The 23,131-nt window shown below is 44.4% G+C and overlaps 1 protein-coding gene across 6 annotated transcripts in view; it reads left to right on the forward strand.

The window, feature by feature from the left end:
• Positions 1–23,131, forward strand: part of pou2f2b (POU class 2 homeobox 2b) — a 70,697-nt gene that overhangs the window by 22,914 nt on the left and 24,652 nt on the right. The window lies entirely within an intron of this gene.

Consider the following 23,131-nt stretch of genomic DNA (forward strand, 5'->3'; position numbering starts at 1 on the left):
GTGGACACGCCCACAGAAGTGTGCTTTCACTTAGCCAACAAAGAGCCTTTAATACTGTCACACACACACACACACAGACGCACACAATGCTTTCTGGGTAGTTGTAGGGCTCTTGACTCAAGCTCTCAGTTAACTTGTCTCTTTGACTGGTGGCAGCTCCTTGACTCCTTTGCGTTAGAGCCTTTTGTGGGGTCAAAGGTCACAGCGGGAGTGTTAGACTCAGCCCCACCTGACCCTTTTTAGCCCCCTGTGTTTTGATTCTCTTTCATGTTACAACAGGCCTCGAGCACTCATGCACAACCCCTGTGGGGGCTCACACACGCACACACAGACACACAGAGACACACACTCACTGTCATGAAACAGACAGACCATCATATACACTACCATAAAACAAGCACGTTAGGCTGTTTGCACCTGGACAGCAAGCTGCTGTAACTGATCCAGGTTTTGTTCTATTTTTAATGGCATTGTGTCTGTTGAGGTACAGGTCATGGCCACTGCTGTGTGAACTCTTTGTGTGTATACGTGTGTATGTGTAGTAAAGTGGTTTGTGAAGCCATCAGCATTAACTGGTATATGAAAGTTTAATGGGACATAGAGGAGAAACCGCAGGTTTCCCACACAGTGCAGGGCTTGGTATGATATGATATAATATGATATGATGGGACATCAAGAAGACTGGAGACTGCCTTTCTCTCTCTCTCTCTCTCACACACACACACACCTGGATTCAGTTCATCTCAGCTATGCACCTTCTGTCACACACCATTAGCCACCATCTTCTACCATATACTCTCTAACTCTCTCTTTTTCACACACACGCAAACACACACATGTGCACTTACAGTACGATCACACACGCTCCTCCGGTTTTAGCAGCTTGTGAGCTGTTTTAGTTCTGCCTCTGCATTTCAGACTGAGTAACATTTAACTATACACTTATTGATATTTGTTTTCCTCATAACATTTCCTGCCCGTGTACTGTAGGGCCGGTCTGATGTTATTATTTCCTTCAGTGTATTCCAATAAAATGTTCAGTCTTAATCCATTAATCAACATGTCCACAGCTCTGCGTCTGCGCTCGCTGCCAACTTTTAAGACATTTCTACATGTGTACAACGTCGCGCTGGCACGTCCTCGACTGCATGATGTAAGACCGTGCATGTGCTTACCCATTTGCTCTGTGTGTGACAAAGCGAGTGTGTGTGTGGGTGTGCAAGAGCATGAGCACACGTGCAAACTAGTGTGTGTAGATATAGATCGGTTTGTGGAGGGGAGCGTGCAAGTCGCAGTGTTAACATGATTGCAAATGACAAAATGTCAACCTGGGTTTGTTAGCAACATAATGGGGAATCAATAGACACGAGAAAGATGTCAATACTACATGCTTTATTGCATTAAGCTACCTCTCTCCTTCTCTGTAGCCCTCTCTCTCCTCTTCTTTTCCCTTTACCTCCCACTCTCTGCTCTCTGTCACAATACAATTCTCTCCCTTTCTCTCCTCTGCTCTCCTCTCCCCCTGGTAGTAGAATTAGATTGCAGTATATGAGCCAGCCACAGGGTTCTGAATGCTGCAGGCTGATGGCAAAATGCTCCAGGAGCTAATGGGCTGTTGGGCTCATCTATTTACGTATATTAAGCTCACATAGACGACCACAACAAAATCTGACAATGTGACGAGGCCCAAAGGAGGAGCAGCAGTGACGTCTTCTGTTTAACTGATGCATTTACGTAACGAGACAAACATACGAGTTATTGTAGGACACTTTTAAAATCATACACTCTGTAACTGTGTGCTATGGGTGACCTTTAAAATATATAGCACTGGGAATTAAGGCTTTTTCATGGTTTTGGATTAATCCAAGCAAATCCAGTCTATAAAGATTATTAGCAGGGTGCTGCTGTGTTATTCGTGTTACAGTGGGGTTTAATAATTCCTTTTAATCCTATTAACTGTTTACCTTTTTATTGGATTTGCTCAGGTGTGCATATGCGCCAGTAGGTTGTATTTATACAAAGCATGTGGATGTGTTTGTGTGTGTGTGTGCGTGTGTGCGCGCGCACTGATGTGTTTATATTACTTGAGACTAATGTAGTATTAATGCTGATGAGGTCCCTCAGCTCATTAGCAGCAGGGAGTGGTATTGAGTTTCTCCCGGGGAACAGGAGCGACCGGGACATACACACATCCGCTGTAAATTCTTAACAACCATTAGTGTATTGATAACCATTATCATGCACATATATATACACACACACACACACATTCACCAAACAATGACCTTTAAAGACATTTCTTTTAAATATGCATACTCCAGCACACAGGAGGACACACCACAAAAATCATGCAAACATATTCATCTGAACAGCACTTAGAGGCCATCCATTATTCTCCAATGTGTTCACAGAGACACGGACTCACACTCAGACAAATGATTTTGTGCAATTGGTCACCGTGTCCGCTGAAATACAGCCTAGCATTAGTCCTAACCAGGGGCTGGGTGAGCACGCCACTTAATCAGACCTGGAGACCTTAATAACAGAGAGAACACACACAGAGAAGGATAGATGGAGTGTGTGTGTGTGTGTGTGTGTGTGTGTGTGTGTGTGTGTGTGTGTGTGTGTGTGTGTGTGTGTGTGAGAGAGAAAGCAGCTAATCAACACATCAGCAGGAATAAATACAAACCAGCTGATTCCATCCTAGATATTGATTTACACTTCCTTCTGTGTTTTCTAGTTGCCTCTCCTTATCACTCCTCCAATAGCACACAGGCAATGTACATACTGAGAACTCAGCCATACTTGACCTCTACATGGGGGACATCCTCCTCTAAGTATGTGTGGATGCTCAGTCAGTGGTGGCCTGGCTGTGATCAGCGTCGGAGTGGTCATCGCCACAAGCCGCCAATCAAACTAGGCATTCAAAACGCGCCTCTGAACGTCTGCTGTCTATACACTTGATTACCTGATCTGGCAAGATTTTTCAAAGTGATTTATTCAGACATCAGAGTAAAATCTCTCTACATTCCCCTGCTTGCTGGGACACGAGCATGCTGTTTCTTTGTGGTGATGCGCGGGTTCCGTCTGGATACTTTATTTGCTGAGATGACATCGGTCTCATTTCCAAACCAACAATGCGTTTTTTACTGGCCGCTGTCTTTTTTGTTGTTCATTGCCGCCGGCTGTCACCTCTGCCACCCTGCTCATGTGCCAGTACATTTAGATAATAAAAAAGACCAATAAAACCCAGAGGTTTGATTGGGTGTCTCCCCTTAGCCCAGCAGAGCTGACGACTAAATCAGGGGTCCTTCTCTCCATTTCATTTAGCTGATAAGATTTATGGTAATGAAGGGTTCCTATTAACCTCTGGGGTTCCACTGCTGTCCTTCAGACTGAGGGTGGATGGAGAGTGCTTACCGATCAGGATAAGGCTGCGAACATATCTGCTATAAGCAATGTCACATCATTGCAAAAGCATCCTCTGGAGTGTGCGTGCACACACGCACACACACACACGCACACTCATGCATACACATACTCTTCAAGAGCACCTCAGCCCTTTAAGAGAGCTGAATGCATGTTTAATCTCTTTTCTGTCTTTATTACTTCTGAGCATTTTTCCTTTTCTTTATCCTCCCCACCATTCTGCTCTCCATCCTTTTCCCTGCAGGAGATTCTGTTCTGAAATTAATCTGTTGTACTCCCAACACCTCTTGTCCCTTTTAGCCCCCTGTGCAACATCTCTCTTTTAGAACTGCACAGTCACGTTTTTTTTATTGTTTGCTGAAAATACTCCAGAATTACAAACAATTGTAACTAATGATTTTAAATTTTACATTAGATATAGGGGGGGGGGGGGGGGGGGGGATCTTAAACATCGTCTGGGTGTTGGTCATCTGTGACAGTTACTTTATTTTCTGTGGAAAGCAACAAACGAAAATACTTTCTTACACATACTGATAGCAGTTCATCAGGGTGAAACCCTACACAAGTTTTAAGGGGGATGTTTCTCTGGAACACCCAGCTGAACGAAAGTAAAATAAAATAAAACCACATTAAATGCACCCTCACAGGAAGTGGTTGCTTCTCTCTTCTACTACTCATTCTCTTTTCTCCATTGCCAGTTTCAACCTGCAGAGAACCTACCACTTGCACAGTTAGAGAAGGGGTCATCTAAACACAAGTAGGTAACTAAAATATGAGTAAATATAAGCTTAAAGATGAATTTGTATCCTGTTGACATGCACCATTAATATGGCTACCTATAAAACATGTATACACTGCACATATATATATTTAAAATATGCCAAAGAGAAAAGAAAAAAACAGTATATCGTTCTCCCCTATCTCTCCTGCTCTCCAGTCAGGACCTTATCATGTAAACCTATCTTCGCTACAACCGGTTAGCAGGTGATTCTGAACCACAGAAGAAAAAGTCATCAAAACACCAACCGCACTCTGATTGATAGACCAGCTTATACCAAAAATAAATACTTCAGCATGTGATTGGCTGTCAAACACCAAAGGTATAACCTACCTTGCAGATCATCCTGTTCTCTCTGTGAGCTTTAGCAGGCTTGGAGGGGAAATCAACAGGTATGGAGAAAAATGTGCCGTAAACCCACACAGAGACCTAATTTTGATTAATATTGGGCTTGACCAACAACTAATTGCTATTTATCAAAAGGAAAGGCACACTTTAGTTAAGCTAGCCAACTGTGGTGTTAACTAATTCAAATTTTAGTAAAGCTAACTAGCATGAACGCTAGCATGGTTTGGGTTATATTACTAGAGCGATGTAAATAAGACCATAGTTACTGCAAACTAATATCATCATTAAAGAATGTGTGTATTAATTCTTTAGCATGTAAATTCTGGTTGTATTTATTTTCAAACAGTTAAAGTTAAGATCAGGTGGAGTTTAGGTTGCGCTAACTAGTGTGGTTTGAGTTTAATATTAGGCTAGTTTAAGCTAGTTTATTTGATATAATTCGATCTGAGAATATTTAAAACTGTTGAATTTATATTAATATGCTTTAAATGTTTGCTAATAACTTATAGCACTGCGCTACACATTAATATTCTCCATTCAATTAACACATTTAGTACATTATTTATTATCCGCCTGCCTATTAAAATTGATCAAAAACCTACCTTTTAACATCTACAAACTGTTTTTGATTCAAATGGAGGGACAGATGTATTTAAAAATATAATCACACCTTGAAGCCCTAGTTTAACTCGCTTTATGAATAATATTTCTGTGATTTAGGTTCTTTAAGAGAATTATTTTCCTGTCTAAATGAGGAAATTTCATTTTGAACGACCTCCAGTGTGTGTCACTAATTTCTACCTGCATCCACCGACAATATCAACTGGCTGTCGTTAAATGTTAGAAAGCAAAAAGGAAGGTAGGAGTGACAGAGGGAGGGCGCAACCCCTCCCTGATCTGTACAAGGGCTGCACCCCTCTGTCCCTTTGTCTGCTTGTAAAGGGGACAAGGGAGGAGGTGCAGAGCAGGGGGCGCAGGAGTGACTAAGTGACCTCTCGCTCCCCTTTCTTTTGACGCTTCCATGTTCTGTCCATTTTGTCGTGCACGTCCCTCTCCCTCCCTCCTCTTTCATCCTCTTTCGTTCCCCCTTTTTTCAGCCTGGTTAAGTCGCCATGGCTGTTGGCCTCATATGTCCTATTCTCTCCTTTTTTATACCCCCCTCTGTCTGTCTCCCTTCCCCTCCTCTCTTTCTCTCTCCCTCTCTGTTCTCACATCTTCGGCAACAGCAGCCTGGTTGCCAAAGTGTCTGTAGGACACATTAAGGCCCATAAAAGCCTAGTCTGCGGTCGCACTCTTAACCACCAGTCAGAGGTAGTGTACAAAAGTGACTTTAAATGAGTCTGTGATTACCCTGGAACATGGAGAGATACTGAAGTGGCCAAGAGAGTGCGAGACAAGGACGGAGCGTCTGAAAGGGGTAGAGAAAGCACAGCTTGAGGGTGTTTCTCGACTCTCTTAAAGAGAATTGAACTGAAATGAATATTTGTTTCTCTCTTAGCTAAGAACCAAAAAGACTACCTGAGTGGAACAAGTGATGACAAGTTGTAGTGGTAACCCAAATTTACTGGCCCCCCTCCTTCCCACACCTTTTACCACAAACTGCACGTCCCTCCCCTCCTCAACACCCCACTTCCTAATTGGCCACATGCTGCCATGAGTGACAAGTGTAATCATCAGTCAAATTATGATGGGGGGGGGGTGTAGGAGGAAGACAGGAACAGCAGAAGGTGGCGGTGGAGGGGATTGAAAGGGCGCGCTTTGATCAGAGATAGAGAGGGGGTGAGTGGGCAAACAGACAGAGCTACATGGAAACCTGCTGTCCACACACCTGCTGCTTCATAGATGGGCAACATTAGCAGCCTCAGACCTCGATGGATTATTAAAAAAGGGGAAAAAAATCACAAGACAAGCAGTTCCTTAACCAAACTGTGCTTACAACGAAAATGCTGTTGAGCTTGAACTTGAATCTTTCTTGTATCTCCATTGCTTTAATTACAGTCGCAATACAGAATAGGGCAATAAAATCACCGGGTGTGGTAACAGCACGCTCTTTGATTTTTGCTTGGACACGTCAGGCCAGGTCCGTGTTATATTTGGACGTAATTTGTTACTGAGAGCAGATGTTAGCTTTCCAGCCAGCTAACAAGGTTTACAGTAATTAGGAGTGCTGATGAAGCGCTTTGATTCCCTGGCTGTGGTGGCCATCTCATTAGCGGCTAGCTAGCTAGTGCTGCAGCAGGCACTCCAGTCACATCCTATTAGGCGGCTCAATGTACACTCTGAATTAAGACCAGGAGATTAAGTGGAGATGAAAACTGTTGGCGTATACACACACACACACACACACACAGACACACACTATTCAGACTGTTTTTTTAAAGACCAGAAAAGCCCATATATATATATATATATATATATATATGTACTCACTGCTATAATAATGAGCTTGTTAAAGAAGATTCCTACTCAGGCACTAACCCTCCCCCCTCTTAAAAAGACCCCAAATTTTTTCAAAATCTGCTAATGCATGTGCCGAGATTTTAGTGAGAGAAATTTGGTTTTAACAAAATAACCTTGTGTGTGACTGCTTTTTCAGATGAAAGGACACATGCCACAGAGAAGAGATAAAAGGTATCACAGATTTTAAGACACAGGAGTGTGTGTGTGTGTATGTGTGTGCGATTGCATCCAGGCAGTGAACTATTTCTCCCGTGTTTCTTACAAATGAAAGGACAAAAAGGCTTCCTTGAAAATACTCCAACACAGTTTTTCCCCCTTTCTCTTCGACTCCTCGCCATTCATCAATACTCGCTCATCTCCTCTCCTCTTCTCCTCTCTGTCTGTCTCTCGTCGTCTTTTGTGTGATGGAGTGATTATTGAGGACGTGGCTCCTGTGTTTAACACTGGTTGATGAAGTCTGCCTTTGTCTGTCTGCTCTAACCTGTCGCAACCGGGACACTGCTTATAGCAAAATCAATACACAGAGTAGAAGAGAGAGGCTGGGCGAGGGAGGTAGAGATGATGGGGGAAAGAGGAGAGGGATTGCGAGGTGGCGGGTGGCGGGGTTGAAGGTAGATAAATGCACCGAGAGTGAGACTCAGGATGAAGCAGGAAGTCAGTGGAAAGAAAAAAGGAAGAGAAACATGGAAGAAAAATTAAATGCTCGACTCTTCCATTGCTCACTGTCCGAGTTTTAAACACAGCATTTGTATTTATGTTTGTCTTGCCTGTGCAAGGCCTTGACCAAGCGCCTGGTTATATCACTTGTGGTGTGTGTGTGCAAGTGTTTTAAGTGTGTGTGTGAGTACGCCTGCCGAATGGGGCAACCCCTATCTGTGTGCGACTAGCTCTCTGTGTGTGTGTGTTGGACAGAGAGAGCTTCATTTGCTTCCACTCCCCAGAGTCAAAGCCGATGTCAAGAGAAGAGGGGAACAACAGAGGACTGAGGAGGAGAGAAGGATGGATGGGGAAAAGGAGAGGTATAGGGAGTGTAGAGGGTGGGGGTTTGGGTGGAGGGGCAGTTGTGTGAGAGAGGCACAGCTGGGAAATGAGAAATGCAACCCCCCCCCTCTCCTCCTCCTCCCACCCTCCTTCTCCCTCTCCGTACCACCACCTTACACTCACACATATGGCACACACATACAGACACACACGATCCCCATCTCTTTATCCTCCCCTCAGGAAAGATGGGGTGGAGGTAGTGGTGGTGTTGGAGGAAGGGGGGGGGGGGGGGAGTGAAGGAAAGGGAGAGGCAGGGGAAATAGGAAGAGATGGAGAAGGGGACAGATAGGGGCATTAAAATTCATGGTCCCTTTTTTTTTATTTTCCCTGCTGAAAATCAATAGTGTTTACTATGAATGAGTGGAACAGTGGACAACAGTGGTGCCGGGGGGACAGAGAGACAGAGAGGAGGAGGAGGAGGAAGAAAAGAGTAAGGATGGGAGAGGTAAAGACGTGGAAGGGGAGACTTTATTGCGATAGGCAGAAGCACCGGAGGCCAAGGTTAAAGACCAGCAGGGGCAGCGAGACAGAAAAAGAGAGAAGCACAAAGTAAATTCAGTTGTCTTCTAAAACAGACATACTGCCTTGTAAAATGCATATTTATTGTTCTCCTTCATAATAATGTAATGTAATGCAAACCCTTACAGTCCCCACACCAGCATTAGATGTTTGGCTGGCTTTACTTGTCCACCTTTCCATTCCTCATTCCTTGCTTCAGCTCACTCTACCTTTCAAAAAACTGTGTGTGTGTTAATTGGCAGCCCACAAACACCACTGACATGGTCTCTCTCTCTCTCTCTCTCTCTCTCCCTCCCCCCCCCCCCCCCCCCCCCCCCCAACTTACACATCAACACATCAACACACACACTCACACACATACGAGCTGCAAAGCAGTTCACACTGAGTTGTTCAGCAGCCCTGACCCTGTTTCCTGCTGTTGAAAGCCTAGAAGTTCAGGATGGCTTACCAGTGTTTTGATTAAGCACTGCCAGTGTGTCTCACACCACTTGATCAAAGAAGAACAACTGTGTGTTTTTTTAGCTGTTATAACTGCTTGTATCCTCCACATTTTTCATAGCAATCAAAGCTTTAAAAAAAAAGTTCTGCTGGCAAGATTCAGTCGGCGAAAGAAAACGGATCATTTAGGATTGTCAAGTTTTGCTTCCAAATTACTGCAAAGTTTTTTTCCCTCGCACACAAAAAGGCATTTTTTTGTTTTTTGTTTCTTTATGGGGTTTTTTTTTCCTGTTTTACATGCATGGTATATCAAACTCTCACCACGGAGTCTTGGGTCTTTAGGTTGTTTTGTGTTGTTTTCCGTGCTGGATCGCTTGATTTGTGAGTGTGCGCTTATGTGCCGGCGCAGCTATCTTATGCGTATCTGCCTCCCTGTCATTCTGCACACAGTAGTGCTCCTGTGCATATGGAACTGTGTGTGTGAGAGAGTGAGCTGTGCAGGGGGTGATATATATTCAGGCAGCTCATGCATTATGGAGAGTGAAGGTGAGAGCGTCTAAATGTGAACTGCTGGTATGTGGAGGGTTCAGGGCCAGTCTTACCGAGGCCTTTTGTATTAGCATAGCATCTCCATTTCAAATCGGCCTGTCAAAAACCAGCAGCATGTTTTATTCAGCAACAGATATTGATCACATTTTATGCATACATGCCAAATCTATATTGCATACGAAACCTGTACCTTTGGTTTGTTTATGATGCTGCTTTGCAAATATGCTGCATAAAAATGTAGATGTTTGTTATGCACATAAACTTGGGGACACCTCAGTGATGCAAACTGTATGTTTGTTGTTTTTGATGTGATAATTGGATGCAGTAATGTAGATGAGGCCCTGATCGAGGTGTTTACGTAGCAGTCAGAGTGCATACCCGTGTGTGTGGACATTGCACTGTCTGCAGGGATGAGAGGAGTTTACCGAGGTCAGAGTGGCACGGTGGTGATTTCCAGTGGGCGTGTTTTAATGCAACGCCGCAAACTTCAATTCCTCCATCCACTTACAGAGCCTCCAGCTTTGTGGTTAAAAATTACTTCGAGCCACCCTTATACATTAACAGACAGCATTTCACTACAGCAGCTGCTCTTTGTCTATCAACATGCCTTTTTCCCCCATTAATATTATATCTGTATGCGATAAACTGGCCCGAGGCCATCTCTGCTTTTCTATCACGTGTCGGGTTTTTTTACCATCACACTGCATCAGTGCCGCACTAAATCTCTCCTCTCTAAATGACTGGAGTGAATGAGAGGTTGGTCTCGGTATACGGGGGAAGAGGACAATGCGGGCTTTAGCTGTGCTAGAGCTTCCTTTTTCACCCTTTATGAGATAAGGTGGCCCATTTGCTGAATGGGACGTGAAGAAGGTAACAGCTGATTTGTTTTGGAAATGCTTTTTTTCCCCTTCTCTTTCTTTTTTTTTTCTTTTTTCCAGATCACATGACTTTGTCCTCAAACTCCTCGCTTTCCAGTAGACCGAGGTTTGATTCAGTGTTATTTTGGCTGTCTTCTACCTCCTTGAATTTCTTTTTTCCCCCAACTATCTTGTCCACCCCCCATTCTCTCCCTGGTCCCCCCAGCCCTCTCAGTACTCTGTTCCCTTAGCGACTGTTTCCAAGGCGCCCATTCCCAAGGGCCGGAGGAGGGGTCCAGTGATGTCATCCATGCATAACTGTATACCTGTAATTGATGTCCAGCTCTCCCTTCCTCTCTGTCATTGTCACTTATTTCTTTCCTTTCTACATCTCCTCAGCTGCTCTTTGTCCCTACACAAGTGTACTTTCATATACACTTTAGGACATTTCTATGTTAAACAGTAAAGTATGGACCTTATATTTTTACCAGCACTGAACTGCCGTTTGACACGTGTTACAGTTAAAATCACAGCTCGATTCACACCTGTGCTTTTCTTCAGATGGAATGAATAATTAAAAAAAACAGGACAAAAAAACCTTTGTAGGACCGGCCTGATCACTTGGTCATGAACAAAAATTGAGCTCGATGTTCACTCATAACCCGAGCGACCTGTAAATAATTGCAGTTTTCACTGGGATTTAACAGAAGGGTGGAATTCCAATAAAATATCGCAGACGTTTGTGTCGGGGTTTGCTCTCTCACTTTAACAATTGTTACTCTTTTTTTTTTCCAGATTGCACTGATGACGGCTCATTCTCAAAAGCCACTTGTCATGCTCAAAAATGATTTTAGGAAGTCTAGTTATTGGTTTGTGCAGGATTTCTGATCGCTTGCATGCATTTCAAGACCAGACAAGTGAGATTTGGGCTACACACTACTCTTAAAGGTTTTAAAGCCCGAATAATTAAAAACCTCTTACTGTTTTCTATTTAAAGGATATTTGCTACCTGATACTGTGAACCACTGTGGAGTTATGCTCAAATTTTAGTGTTCCTACTAGGGCTGGGCCATATCATACCGTTCACGGTAATACCGGTATAATGTTGGGCAACAATAAGAAAATGAAATATCGCGATAGAATATGGGTAAAACGCGCATGCGCAGTGCCTTTGTTTTCATATGCACATGACGGAAAAAGCATAGCGGCGATGCAGAATGAGAAGGGCGAAAGTGGATCGTTGAATGAAATAGATGAACCAGAATTGGTTTGTAAAAATGCTGCAACTTCAGTGGTGTGGCACTGGTTTAACTTTCGTCCATCAGGTACACAACAAAGCACTATTTTTGGTAGAGCATGCTAGCGGGCCGTCGTTATTACCGTGTTTTTTGGAAAATACGGCACACTTAAAATCAATCCTTTGATTTTTCTGAAAATCGACAGTGCCCCTTATAATCCCGTGTGCCTTATGTATGAATTCTAGTTGTGTTTACTGACCTCGAAATGATTTTATGTCGTACACGGCGCTCGAAAATCTGTCAAATGTTTTAGTACGACTTTGCTAAGCTACGAACCCGCAACACTTGATGGATTGTCGGAGCATTACGGCCACATGTAGGCAGGAGCCTCGCGGAGTGATACGTACTGTGCTTCGACATAATATTACCGTACTGTGTGTGTATAACCTCTTTTTAAGTTTTGTGGATATTCTACATGGTTATGCTGAGGATATGTCGGCCAATTTCCACTGGAAATGCCTTTTGGTTAAACTGTCAGCAAGGAATTTGCATTTGCACTGTTAAAGTTTTAGATAACATTAATGCACTTAAAAAAGCTGCTTGTTTAAGTGAAAATACATTGATGTTTTGTTTTGTTTTTTTGCACTAATAAAGTTGTGGAGTTGTAAAGTATTTTGTCTAGTGTCAGTTATATTGTCAGTTATATCGTTATCGCAAATTTTCAAATGTATATCGTGATAAATATTTTTGGTCATATCGCCCTGCTCTAGTTCCTACTGTAATCTGTAAATTAAAATTAAACTGTAAAGTTTAACCCCGGGTACGCTGAATTCAGCTGTTTTTTTTTGTTTTTTAACTTTGCACCACAACTTTCTGTGTAAACATCCATATTTTAATATTTTTTAACGCTCACCTTAATAAAGATGGACCTTGGTTGGACTACAGTAGAATAACGTGAAATTATAGAAATAAAAATTTAAAAGACTTCCAAGTTAATGATTTGAGCTCAAACCACATTTATGGTATGCTTTATAAAATTAATTTTTTCATTAATACAAAATGGATTTGTATTAATGCTATTCAGCTGTATTCGTGATACATTTTCCTGCAGTTTCGTGATTTGCTACAGTATATTTCACTCCCGCTACATTTGTGCGCTTCCCCCCTCCTCCCCTCTTTCTCTTTTTGATCCTCTCCCTGCATCCCAAACCACGCTTCCACCATCTCCTCTCTAGAATAAAATTCACTTCTGATTGAGAAATCACTCTGGTTTGTTCCACATTTTGATTTAGAGTCACGAGTGTTATATTTTAACACTATGAAACGGTCACACTTATCTTTTCGCTAGCTGTTAAGAGACAGACAGTTGAGCTGCCCTCTGTCTACAGTGTACATGACTCTCTACATCTGCTCCATGTTTAAAAGGTCATTTGTCAAACCTGACATTTTCTGCCCTTACCAAAGGTTTCCTCAATATACAGCCCGGCTTTCCCATTCAGAGTTTACGTCCTGTTTTTTTTTTTTCATCTATTTGTTTTCTTTTGTATAAACCTTTTCTGACAATACGTTCCTCTTCGGTGTCAAAAAATATCAAGAGAGTAGGAGGCTGAATTCTATCATCTTGTAATGTTCAATAAACTAAGAAATGACAGATGTGGTTCAGTGTGTGTGTGTGTGTGTGGGTTGCCTGGGTAATGGGGCCAAGGACTGCAAGAAATGCAAGTTTCAACGGGAAGTGTAGTGAGTGGGTAGGCACACACTCGGGGTCTGATTAGGGATTAATGCGTGTGTGTGTGTGTGTGTGCGCGCGTGCGTGCCAGCAGGATGTTTTTACTCAGCACAGGTTGTCACTATCCTGTTTCCCCCTGTGTGCCTTTTGTTCCTCCCCTACTCCACCATTTTGGTTTTTGTCTAGGACAAAAAGAGGCCCCACAGCAAGGCCCCCTACCTGAACACCACCTCCCTCCTGACATTTTTCAAAGCCCCCTCTCTTTGGCGCATGCGCAGACACACACATACATACACACACACTCGCTATTACAAATCCTTCTCTTCTTTCAAGTTAAAATTCCACAATGAAGGGTTTTTGCAACAATTCATCAAATGATATGCAAGTTTCCATATTATATACACTGTGTATGCCACAGTCTACGTCTGCTTTAGTGTAGTTGTAGAAGAGCAGCACAGCAGGAAGTCAGCCAAGCTATGCTAACATGCATGCATAACTTTCTGTGAGTATCTGTTTGGGTGTGTGTGTGGGGAGGGGGGGGATCGATACGGTAAAGTATTACAATATTTTTGCAATATTGCATCGACATTTTCATGCGTCCATTCTCTGCTGCTTATTCAATGAGGGTGTCTCCAGGGGCTGGAGCCTAACCCTGCTGTCATAGGAGGAGAGGCGGGGCATGCCATGGACAGCTCACCAGTCCTTCGCAGCTCTGTTCTTGCTGTCAAGGCAAGAGTGCTAACCAATGCGCCACTGTGGCCCCTGTATCAATATTTCATGAAATAAAATAAATAAAATACTTTGGGAATACTACGAATAAGACGGATCATCTCTCCTGATAGGCAGCAACTTTTCTGCAAACTGACTGAATGCCGTTATTCTCAGAGAGATTGCTGCAGGTCTGCAAGTAACTGCAGTCTAATTCATAAACACAGACAGATTGCCAGCATGGTGCCATCGGTCTGAATGAGTCTTTGTCAGTGAGCACAACTCGAGGGGACTCAACTCAGCTGGCTGTCAGCTGGTTATATTCCTATAAAACAGGAAGGTTGCTGTGCACAAATGTAATATTTAAATGTGAATTTCTGTAAGATGTCAACTTCTGTCTATGTAGACAGCAACACATTTGTGATTTTTGATTATTTATCACAGTTAATTTGCTGTATTATCAGAAAGATTACATGTAATTGCCAATCAGACTGACTCCATTTTATGGCAACATTTATGGCAGGTTTCAGTGACGGTGTCAGCACGCTTGACAGTCTCATTGTATTGTTGTTGGTTAAAACAGACAAAGTTTGACAAAGTTTGACTTTGAGGAAAAAAGGCGATTAATCACAGTGTATGTTACCGCAATAGGAATATGTCTCTGACGAGTACCACCTCTAGTAATTAATATGAGAGTCAAAGGGGTGTGAGCATTAAAAAAAACAGAGAATCATGTTATTTTAATAGATCTGGGGATCTGTGGCTCTTGCAGCTGGCAGAAATGACAGTTTTCTCTGGCCAAGTTTTTGTCCGTGCCCTGGAGTCTCCAGTTTGTGGTCGCTCGGTGTGTACTTAGTTAATGTCTTTTTCAGTCTCTCGCCATCGCTCTCTGTTCAGCTGTGTGTGCTGTGGTGGTGGGAGGGCACTGGATGGCTCGTTGAATGAACTCTGTGGTTGTGGTGACAAATCAATGATAAAGAGTAATGACATCAACAATGTAATGTATCTCCTTGTGCTTTCATTGACTCGCCCTCGCTACCCAAACCCCCCCAAACTCACCTCTTAACGTTCATGCCACCTTGGCTCTGTGACTTCGCTTTGCACCATAAACGATGTTTCTGCCTCTTTATGTTTTGTCATTATATGTATCTTTTATCTGTGTCGTTTGTTTCTCTCTGTTGGTCTATCCTCTCTCCCTCCTTCCTCCCTCCCTTTCTCCCTCTCTCTCTCTCTCTATTGATCCAGTCATAGTTTTCTCAGTCTTCACAGTACTGGGCCGCTCTAATCAATACAGATAATTGTCTGCTCTCTCTCGATGCCAAACATAGTCTCCCCTTCTCCCCTCTCTCCCTTTTTATCAATGAACCCCGGTCTTCCCTCACTCCTCCTCACCCACCCAGCCTTCTCTCCCTCCAGACGGGGATTCCCCCTCCCCTAATGACGGGAGATAACCTGCTTTCTTTACCGATTTTTCTCCCACCCGCCCTCCCCCGTACACACACATACACATATCCCTGCCTCGCCCGCTGCCTCCCTTTCCTCCCTCGTTCATCGATTACCGTGAGAGTCAGGGCCCGGCCTGCCCGCCCTACAGATGTAAACACACACAGCGCTCGTGTTGTGGTTTAGTTGCTGTTCAGCCTCTCCTTGTGCTCAGGCCGTTTGGTTAATTGGTGGGATTCAACCGTTTTTGGTAGGTTACAGCACCTTTCTGTGCCCAGGATAATGCTAAATTGATTCACCATCTTGCCCCGTGGTGAAATCTGACCTCTGATTTGTGCCATCAAGCCAGGCTTTGACCATGTAGAAGGCTGCCGTTGTCTCATTTCTTCCATTGTGACTTGCTTTAGTGTTTGTAGAGGAATTTGTCTTGGAGAAATTTCTCATCTGTGCAGAATCACCAAACTTTTCAAATATGGAAACTTTCAGTATGAGGAAGAGCCAGCAGTGGATGGAAATGGTGCACACTGTATTAATAATCAGCCTAAGAACTGAAATAAGAACATTTACAAATGTAAGTAAATAAACACATACTTATTAACTTAATATTTAACATTCATTATATAAATATTAAATAATAATATTAACTAAAATAGGTTTTGACAAAATTTGAAACAGTGACAAGTGGAGCGAACAGCCACAGTAGGACCCAGTGCAGCATTCATATTCTGTCTCTACATATGAAGTCCTGTGTGTTTAATAATGCATCCACCCATCCAGCCAACCAGGCAAGTTATAGGCCTGCAGGTTAGTGTACTCTGTGTGTGTGCATATGTGTGTATCTACCTTTCCATGCATCCAGTGTGGAGTATCCATCACAAGTCTCTGATGTCTCCTCTATCTCTGAAGTCAATCTGGAGCGGCACATAAACACACAAAAGCAATATCAGTGACAATACATACATATATATATATATACACAGTATACATAACCAATGTTTACATAAACATGTCATATCCACTTAGATCTGCTGAAACTGATAGCTGAGGCTGTGCTGTATTTCTTTTTGGTCTTTTTCCACGAGAGGGGTAAGTGAGATGGAGCTGGAACAGATAGAAACAGTTTCAGGTTAAAAATAAAATGATGGGAACACAGAACAAATCATTTCTGTTTGAAATGTGAGAGTGTTTCCGGAGCTTTATGAATTTGTTTACGCATTGGCGAGTTGCCTGTGCGAGCGTGCGTGTGTGTTTGTTTGGGAGCAGGCTAGAGCGTGCGTACATCTGAGACAAATACAGTATGTCTTGAGGCTAGGCTCAGGTTTACACGTGTGTGATCAGAATAAGCAGGGCTTTAAAGGCCAGCAGTGCAGTGGAGACGGAGGTGGGTGGGAGGGGAGGGATATTGTCCTGGAGGAGGTTTGTGAGGTGGTGTTGGTGGGGGTGGGGGGGTGTTAGAGCTGGGGTTGGACGGCAGACAGCAGGGATCTTCCTCACCCCCAGGGAGTTGAACCTACAACCCCTAACCTTTTTCTAGCCCTCTGGTCATGGACTTGAACCCTGTAACCCCCTGATGGACAATCTGTTCCTCCTCTCCCCAGCCTCACCGCAGCACTCTGCATGCCATTAACGGATAAAAAGGGTGCGTGTTGTGTGTGTGTGTGTGTGCATGCATCTGTGTGTGTGTGCTCACATGCAAGAGTCAAGCGTTTGGTCCCTTGGCTTTGACTTTGACATTGGGTCTTGCTCCCTGTTCATCCACTGCTTGTCAAGAAGAAGAAGCGGTGGAAATAGAGGCAGGGAGTGAGACTGTTTTTTTTGTTTGTTTGATTTTTGAGTTTCTAGTTTTGAAAGCTTCTGTAAAATTATATATATATATATTTTTTTTTTTAATTGAATTTTTAAAAAAAAGGTCTGTGCAGGCCTTTTCTGTCTCTCAGCGGACCCTAGCTCCCCCAGCGTCCCTCTAACCAGGACAGAAGCAGAGAGGTTTATGTATGCTCGGACCCAGCTCATTCTTCACCTGTCAACAAAATCATCCTAACAAAAAAAAAAAAAATGGGGATACAGTAGTGAAGAGGACAGGAGGGGGAGGTGGCAGTTAGTGAGACAGGAAAGATGAGGAAGAAAGAGCACAGAGGCTGATATATTCCTCTCAGCCTTTTTTTCCTCCTTTTATTTCTCCATTTCTTCCCTTGTTTGTGTTTGTGGGCTTTGCTTATCAGATCCCAGCTCCATTCAGGGCCTCAGTCAGGGGAAGAAGCCAGACGCCTCCATCTCTCTTTCATTCAATCTCTGTCTCTCTTTCCCTCTTGCTTTCCTGTGCTCTCCCTCTCCTAACCTTTGAGAATAAGAGCCTTGAATTTAAAATTTCAGAGCGACCTAGCGAGCGAGAGGAGGTTTCGAAGGAGGAGGAGGGTGAGGAGTAAGAGGGTAGGGGTAGCCGGTGGAGGGGGGGATGTTGGAGCTGCGGTCGTTGAAAAAGGGCCTGCTCAGCGCGTCCCCCGGCCTACCCCCTCAGAGTGGCCCCGATCGATACAAACTCGGAGCAATAAAGCTTTCCCCCTGTCATCTCTGCAGAATACAAAGCAGAATAGAGAGAGGGAGAGAGAACGAGAGGGAGAGAGAGAAAAAGGGGGAGAGAGAGAGGTGAAAAGCTGTTCCGCTAGCCAGACCAATTTCCTAGCCCCCCTCCCCTCGTTCGCTTCACCACCACCTCCCTAACACACCATCACCACCACCTCTATTACCCCCCTTTCCTTACCTCCTTCTCCTTATCATCAGTCTTTCACCCCCCCCCCCCCCTTCTTTTTGCACAATATATCCCCCTGACTGTATCGCTGAACAGCTATCCATAATAAATACAGCATAAATTAAGTATACAATAGATTCCCTGTTTGCCCAACTATCAGAGAAAGAGAGGTGAAGGTGGAGGCAGAGAGAAGGGGGAGGAAAAGTGGCAAAAATGGTGGTGTGAAGTGGAAAGAAGTTGCTAGGGAGTGGGGTGGATAAAGAACTGAGAGGGAAGATAGTTATAGCAGAGGATGAAGTGTGGTAGGTAGGGAAAAGCTGGGGGGGCGGGGGGGGGGGGGGTTACAAACAGAGAAAGATGGATGTAACAATACAGGTAGAAAGGAAGGTGGAGGAATATTGATGAGGTGGAGGAAGGTGCAGAAATGTGTGGGGATGGCTGAGGCAGCCATGGAGAGGAGACGGAGAGGTGAAGGGGGTCAAACAGCAATCCCTTGAATTGAGAGCCAATTACTGTAATTGTAATCTGGATTCAAAGCATAGAGACGCAGCAGTGACAGGCACACGGAGGCAGCCGTGAGCACATACATGCACACAACGGACAAAAGACAAGTGTGTGTGTGTCCACATCTCTGCATGCTGTGTTGATTGTTCTGTGAAACTGCAGTTGTGCGTGCATTTTGTGTGTCCCATCTCCATTCTTCTCCACTGAATGGCAGTGCAGGAGTCAGCCTGCCAATCAACTATTGTACTCTTGTCAATTTAATAATATTTCTGAGTGCTGACCTCCACCGCGCTGCAGCCATTGCTCTATGTGCTTGTGTATTTCTGTGTTTGTGTGTCTGTGTGTTCCTATATATTTCTGTCTCTCCCTCTTTCACCTCAGTCTAACCCCCACCCCTACCTCCCCTCTCCGACTCCCTCCCCCGGTCTCTGTCTCTTATTTTCTCCTTTATTAGAAGAAGATAGTGCGAATCCTTCATCTCTCCTTCACTAATTCTCTCCGTTATTGTCCCTCCGTTCAGCCCTCCGTCTCTCCGCACTCCTTCACTCGTGTCCTCCTTTCTTTTCTCACCGTGATCTATATCGCTCGCCTCCTTTTTAAGTCGCACACCGGCCTCCTTCCTGTCATTTACCCTCATGCTTTTGCTTTCTCTCATTCTTCCTTTTGACTTGTATCACCTCACATCCATATCTTTCCTACTGTTTCCTCCCCGGATCTCTTCCCTCCATCATCTTTATCTCAACTTCCTGGTCCTCTCTCCCTCTCAGTCTCTTTTCACTTTCTCCCAGCCAACTCTTCCTGTCTCATTTTCATCATTTCCCTCCCCCCTTTTTGCTTTTTCATCATCATAGGCCATATTTAGGCAACTCTGTGTCCCCCCCCTTATCTTTCCTCACCCTCCCTCACTCACTCCATCCTTCCTTCCTTCCTCATCCCTCTCTCCCTCCCTCCACCCTGTTCGTTCCCTGGGGAGGTCAGTAATAATGGTAGTGATGGAGTGAGAGAGGGAGGTGCGATTATTGTCTTGTCGGGAGTCAGAGGAATCGATCGGCCCAGAAATATGAGGCGCGAGAAAGAGCCGCTGTGTCAGATACAATAACCACCCGCTCCCGGGGGCTTACACACATACACACGCGCACACACACACACACACACACAACATACAGGCCCGCATTCGACACGAACATACACATTTATTTGGTTCGACGCAAGTGCAGACACTGACACGCACACTCGTTCGTACCATCTTTCTTTTTCATTAGCGCAACACGCACACATCCCTCTTCTTCTGTGGTGGAGGAGAGCGGCGAGGCAGCCCAATCATCTACATGCTTTGATCTGAGATAAAGCATAGAAGTAGATCTGTTCTGATCATTCTTCATGCACAGATAAAGGGCAAGGCGAGGAAAATCGCTCACACACCTTTCACTCACGTAGCTATAAACAGACATAAACACACACATACGTGCGCACGCCACACACACGATCACACTGAGACCTTTCACTGCTGTTGCCTGGCAACGTGGCCGAATGTCCAATCCAAGCAGAGAACAGTGGCCAGTGATGTCACAGCTGCTGCTGACCAGCAGGTCTGAGGGAGAAAGAGAGGCAGGAGGAGAAGAGAAAGTTTGAATTGGTGAAAGGAAAAAAAAGATGGGGAGGGGGGTCACAAAAAAGAAAGATGGGTGATGATGACAGGGTTTGAAGGAAAAGAGGAAGGACATATGAAGAAGAGGGCAGGGTGACAGGGGGACAGGTGGACAAAAGAAATTGCCCCTAGAGGTAGTGGTTGCCATAAAGTAATTCCGTCTGTATGTTGCGCATTCTGCCCAACGGTCTGTGTTGTCCATGTAAGTGAGCATTTTTTTTTGTAAAGTGGCCTCAGAGCTCCTTGATCTGGTCATGAAGCCGGGCCAAGGGAACCCAGTCCCTCCCCTGCAGACCCTTCACTCCTGCACCGAAAGAAGCAGAAGAACAAGAAGAAGAGTGGGTGAGAGGCGGAAAGATAAAGATTTGAGCTTCAACCTTGGTAGCGCCGTGGGAGAGAGCGGTGTCTGTCTAGACAAACCCGGCTCCCTATGGGCTGCCGAGATGATACAGAGAGAGGAGGGGGAACGGTGTGAAAGCAGGATGGAGGGGCAGAGGGGGGCTAGAGGAAAAGGAGCAATTGAGAGGTATCAGAAACAGGAAAGGAATAGGTGTTGCAAAGGTGTAGGTGGCTGAGATGGTGCCGGTCCCAAGGTAGCCAACAGTGTGAGTGTGTTTTAGCCCCTGCCGCTTCTCGTACAAAACCTCAACCTCTGTAGTCTCCACACTGCTCGACCTACTGTTTATAATCCTGCTACTCCTCATGAAACTGTACACCACACACACACACACAATACACAAGACTGGATTCTAAATCTCTCACCTTGTATAATAAGAGTGTTGCTGTTTGACTGTGTGTTGGCTTGGTGGGTCCATCACTGAGCTGTGCTCTGTCCCCGTCTATACGAAGAGGAATATGATGGATTATATGAATTAGAGCCAGTGTGTGTGCTCCAAGCCCGAGGCTGCACTAGATATAGGAGGGCTGAGCCATGGAGGGATGCTGAACTGGTTTGGCGTCCTCAGAATCGTCCCTGCAATGACCCAATATACGCCGTCTCCTCCCATCCTGCTTACCCCAAGCAAGCTAACATGCTTTCTTCAATCTTTTTATCCCACTTTGCCTCCTCTCTATCGCTCACCTTTATTCCTGTCACTGTTTCACAGCTCCTTCCTTTTTCCTTTACTATTCCTCATTTACCCCCCCCCCCAATCTTAGTAACCTCCAATCCTCCCTCGCTACTTCTCCCTAACTGTCTGACAGTGGAGTGATTGATGGTGCTCCAGAGAACTCAGCCTCCCCTTATCCTCCTCTCCGGGGTCCCGCTATCAGATCGTGTGCGTGCATGTAACTGCGTGTTTGTTTATTGTCTTATAAACTTAACTTCTAGTGGTCGACAAAAACACGCACCAAAATATTGCACATTTGGTTGTTTATTATTATTTATTCAGTTTTCACTGTTAGCAATAAGATGAATATGTAATTGCTGCTGGTCCATTAATGCTATGTGTTGTCCCCATTATGGCTAAGACTCGGGCTTTCTTGGCCATTAACTGTATAACACACACACACAGAGCACATGATTCACCATCCGCATATTAGGGCTACTCCAATAGCACTCCCGTCACACACACATACACATAAAAACACACAAAGACACATACACTGGTAGTCCTGTGAGTAGATTGGGGTTTGAACAAAGGTCACGGCCAAAGCCAGGGTACCCACATGACCTCTGACCCAGTGGACCGCCTCCTCCGCGACGCGCAGTCTGTCACTGTCCTTGGACGGGCCTGTTGGGTCGGTTCCCTCACAAACACACCCTCCTCCTCTCACCGCTGATTACTAACAGACACGCAGATCTGCTCTCCTAATGAAGGCAGAGCTGTGTGCTTCAGATAAAACTGAAGGTGTGTTTCAGACCTGAGTGTCGGTTTGGTGTCCGGTCTCGGAAAGACCCAGCAAAAAACTAATTTATACACGTCCTCACATTCTTTGTTTTATTTGATCATCTCGGGTGGTTAAGAAAATGATCAAGTGTCCTTAATATGTGGCAGAGGGATTGATTTTTCATGTTATACAGTTTAGTTTTTGTTTAATATCTAATTTCGATAAATAATCATTTATTAAATGATCTTGTATATTTGAGAAGTTCTTTACCCATCACACCACAGTCTTGATCCTGATGTGATCTTTATTGTAACAACATATATGGACAGCCGTAGCCTCAGTCTCTTTTTTTTGTGATTCAGGACAAATTCAAAACTGTGTCTCTGTATAACTGAGCACCTCCAGTGGAGTGCTGTATGCACTTCTTACTGTGCATCTATCCAGGAGTACATTGGGCTGTTGTAAATCACCACATAAAGTATTTATAAGGTTAAACTTGGGAACTCTGCTGCCGTTAGCTTTTGAATTAGTGAACTCGGACCAAGGGAGAAGGACGGGGAGGGGAGCGGTGCTCTGACTTCTCGTCTGTGGATGGTTCGTTCATCAGCTTTAGAGAATCAAGAGTGCCACCTTGTGGTCGCTTCATCCTGCTGCCAGGGCAGCACGTTGACACAGATGTGAAACCGTAGGCAGTATTTATGCTGAAACACGCTGATCTGCTTCCATATGATCATTCATTGGACTCAGATTTTCACTTATTTACCTCTTAGCCTTTTAATCCTTGTGGGCGACACTGATAACAACGTGTATATAGTTTATCTTCAATGTTCCACATTCGTGCCACATCTACCCATCACGTGTAG

Source organism: Perissodus microlepis, chromosome 11, assembly GCF_051167445.1.
Source record: "Perissodus microlepis isolate ML-2025 ecotype Zambia chromosome 11, ASM5116744v1, whole genome shotgun sequence".
Taxonomy (NCBI): Eukaryota; Metazoa; Chordata; class Actinopteri; order Cichliformes; family Cichlidae; genus Perissodus; species Perissodus microlepis.